Source organism: Papio anubis, chromosome 7 (genome assembly GCF_008728515.1).
Source record: "Papio anubis isolate 15944 chromosome 7, Panubis1.0, whole genome shotgun sequence".
NCBI lineage: Eukaryota > Metazoa > Chordata > Mammalia > Primates > Cercopithecidae > Papio > Papio anubis.
The window spans coordinates 125,904,998-125,909,530 of NC_044982.1; positions in this window are offsets into that span (position 1 = coordinate 125,904,998).

Below are 4,533 nucleotides of genomic sequence, written 5' to 3' on the forward strand. Positions count from 1 at the left end.
CACTTCTGCCTACATTGTCTTTGTTAGAATTCAGGTTCAAACCCAATCTAACAGCAAAGGAGTCCGGGAAAAGTTTTCCTTTGTGTCTAGGAGGAGGAAACATCATAGGAAAACACAGCATTGTCTCTACCACAGAATAGAGAGAAGTTAAGTATGACCTCTGTCTCAGAGGACCTCAGGATCTAGCTGGGGAGAAAGAGCAACTCGAAGGAAAAGTTGAATAACAAAACATGATTGCAAATGCTTTGTCAACAGGATTCTGAAAATAGCAATAATAATAATAATAATAATAATAATAATAATAATAAACAGGCTGGGCACAGTGGCTCATGCCCATAATCTCAGCACTTTAGGAGGCTGAGGTGGGAGGATTTCTTGAGTCCAGAAGTTCGAGGCCAGTCTGGACAACATGATGAAATCCTGTCTCTACAAAAATACAAAAATTAGCCGGGCATGACTGCAGGTGCCTGTAATCCCAGATACTCGGGAAGCTGAGGCAGGAGAATTGCTTGAACCTAGGAGGCAGAGGTTGCAGTGAGCTGAGATTGTGCCGTTGCACTCCAGCCTGGGCGACAGAGTGAGACTCCATCCCTCCCCTTCTCCCCCCGAAAATACTGTAAGAGTTCACATGACCAAGAGTAAATCAGAATGGTTGGATAAGGGTTTATGGAGAAGGTGGAACTTGAATTGGGTTTCGAAGGACTGGCAAGATTTAGCCACAGAATAGGAACTATTCTGCAGGTGGGGGAAGAAGCATAAACCAATGGTCACACTGGAGAAGGCAGGAAAGAGTTAATCCTGGTTAAGTGCAGGCACTAAGGAGTCCTCTTGATTGTTGGCCAGGGAGGAGGTTCCTATGGAGGGACTGGGGCGGAATAAGGGAGGGCTGGACAAGAGTCAGAGAGGCTTCCTAGCAATTTGCCTCCCTTCCCTGTGCTGAAGTATTTCAGTGTTTTAACAACCAGAATGGCTTCATCAGTGCATATAGGCTGAACATCTGCCCTGTGTTAAAGACTTACAGTGGCTGAGGATGGAAAGAAAGGTTGGAACTAAATTGTGATAGACTGTGAGTGCCTGCATGTTTGAGATTTCCAAAACAGAGATGAATATCATTTATTTTCACAAAGCTTAGAGACACCTCCTCCCAATAATAACCAATAATAAACAAATGGTTACATAGAAATAAATGATAGTACATTCCTATGATAGGATACTCTGTAATCATTAAAATCCAACTTCTGAAGACTTTTAATGACAGAATAAGTGAAAACCTAAAACTGTAGAGTATAAGATCAATTTAGTAAAGAAGAAATATAAAAATATCAAAACTAAAAGAATAAATATCTAACTGGAAATAGTGGTTATTTTTTAAATTGACAAATAAAAATTGTGTATATCAGTAACATGTTGTTTTGAAATATGTATAATTAGTGGTTATTTTTGAATGGTAGTACTATCATTGATGTTTCTTTTCATCAAGGTTTTTTTATGTTTTGACTTTTTCTATAATGAAAACATTACTTTTATAGTGAAAATATATAATAAATGTTATTCCTCAAAAGTAAAGTATAAACATGTGGAGTTTGGTATGGTGGCTGCCATTGCCATTGTTTTATTCTTTCTTGCAGGTGAATCCCATTCTCATTTTTGCAGTATCTGAGAGCTGGGTGCCTACCTGATGCGGCCCACAGTGGCTGAGCACCTTCTGCCCCTGGGATCTCAGACTCTGCCTGCCACAGAGCAGAGGACTGGAAAACCCCTCCCACTTGCTGTCATCATTCCTGAAAGGTCTTCAGGTGTGCCTGTAATTCCAGGAATTCTCGGAGTGAATATCTACACCAGAAAAGCACATAACTACCATGAGCATAAGATGTGGGAGTGCCAAGGATTGACCATAGAACTATAGACAGTGGATCACAGCCAGATACAACTTCTCATTTTGTAGATGAGAGACCCGAGGCCCAGAAAGAGGAAGGCACTTGCCCATGGCCACACAGTGAGTTAGTGAGACTTGAGCCCAGGTCTCCATGGTTCTGTGCTCTACTAGTCGCAAGCTGTTAGGCAATTGGCTTTCCTGGGTGCTGGTCAAATTCATTTTTTGCCTACTCTGCCGCATCTACACAGTCAGATGTGATTTGGGTTAAAGTTCATTGAATCATGTCTATTTCTCATCTGTTCAGTTTTGTGGCTCCCTGGGTCTCTTTGACTAACTTTGAGAACTTCTGTTCTTGTTAAATCCAATATGGTATCAATACATGGTGAAAATATTATCTGCAAACAGTCTGGCACTTCCTCAAAAAGTTAAACATAGAGGTACCATATGACCCAGCAGTTCACCTCCTAAGCATATACCCGAGAGAACCAAAAACATGTTCACACAAAATATGCACTCATATATTCAGCAGCATTATCCATAATAGTCAAGAAGTGGAAACACTCTAAGTGTCTATCAACTGATGAATGGATAAAGAAAATGTGCTTTGTCCATATCACGAGATATTATGTGGCAATAGAAAGGAACAAAGCATTGATCCATGCTACAATACAGATGAACCTTGAAAACATTATGCTGAGTGAAAGAAGGCACTCACTAAAGACCACAGATCATATTCCATTTACATAAAATGTCCAGAATAGGCAAATCCATAGAGACAAAAAGTAGATTAGTGGTTTAGTGGTTTTCAGGGGCTGGGGGTGGGGCAATAGGAAGTGACTGCTAATGGATGTGGAGTTTCCTTACTGGCTGATGAAAATTAGATAGTGGTGATCATTGCATAACTCTGTAAAAAAATATATATATATATGTGTGTGTGTGTGTGTGTGTGTGTGTGTGTGTATAAACACTTTAAAAGGATGAATTTTGGCCAGGCATGGTGGCTCATGCCTGTAATCGCAGCCTTTTGGGAGGCCGAGGTGGGTGGATCATTTGAGGTCAGGAATTCAAGACCAGCCTGGCCATTACGGTGAAATGCCGTTTCTACTAAAAATACAAAAATTAGCTGGATGGTAGTGGCACACACCTGTAATCCCACCTACTTGGGAGACTGAGGCAGGAGAATCACTTGAGCCTGGGAGGCAGATGTTATGGTGAGCTGAGATGGCGCCACTGCATTCCAGTCTGGGCAACAAGAGTGAGAAAAGAAACAAAAAGAAAAAAAAAAAAACAAGAATGAATTTTATCGGATCTAAATTACATTTAAAAAAAGATGGTCTCTGATTAAAACCCAAGGAAAATGAAATTGGAGGAAATCCACAATGAGAAAAGTGTTATAGTATGAAGATCTATGCTTCAGCTAGACTTATACATGCCTAAAAAGAGCATTTATCAGTAGGTTTCCTACTCTGAAAAATGGAGTGGAATGGTGGAATGTGTCCTGCCTTATAAAGTAGCTACTCAGATGTGAATTAGATCTCAGTTCCTCTACTAAGTGGTTGCATGACCTTGGTCAAGTTACCTACCCTTCATCAACCTCAGTTTCTTCATCCATTAAATGGGATAATAAAGTCTCTCTTTACAAGTAATGGCATGGATTGTGTCTTGCATTCACATTTAGTTGCCTTTGGTTTCCCCTTATCTCTTCCATAATCTCAGCAGTCACCCTGAGACTGCAGTGTTGGGGGTACTTTCACTCTCAGTGTTTGGAAACTTTTCTGAGTGCTTCTTAAACTGTAACATGCATAGGAGTTCTTTCTTTCCCCTTAGCTTTTCTCAAACTCTATAGGTTTAGTGACTAGTACAAAGCTTCTCAAACAAAAATGTCCATAGAATCACTTGGGAATCTTGTTAAAAATACAGAATCCGATTCACAGGTCTGGGATGGAGTCTGAGATCCTGCATTTCTAAAAATCTCCCAGGCAATGCTATTGTTTCTGGTCCTTGGAAACACCTGACTAGCATGGTTCTAAGTCACCGGAACTGTGAAGCTAGAATGATTTATAGAATCTTCCTCGAGTAGCAAATTTAACTGGGTTTTATAACTAAAATACTTTACAAAAATATAGTCCAAAATAGTGTCAAAAAGTTTTTTTAAAATTCCTTTTAGGGGCTGGGCGCGGTGGCTCACGCCTGTAATCCCAGCACTTTGGGAGGCCAAGCAGGTGGATCGCCTGAGGTCGGGAGTTCAAAACCAGCCTGACCAACATGGTGAAACCCTCTCTCTACTAAAAAAATTACAAAAACTAGCCAGGTATGGTGGCGCACGCCTGTGATCCCAGCTACTCCAGAGGCTGAGACAGGAGAATCGCTTGAAGCCGGGAGGCGGAGGTTGCAGTGAGCTGAGATCGCACCATTGCACTCCAGCCTGGGTGACAGAGTGAGACTCTGTCTCAAGAAAAAAAAAAAAATTCCTTTTAGATATTCACAGAAATCTCTGCAACCTTCTCTGAGGGTACAGAGTTAACATATGAAATTCTAATTTGAACCACAAAAATTAACAGCAACACATATACTCGTATGAAGTGTCAACATTTTTCAAGTGTAACTTGCATCTTGTATCTTCTTTATTCCACTTAGACCAGGTCTGGGAGGAAGGC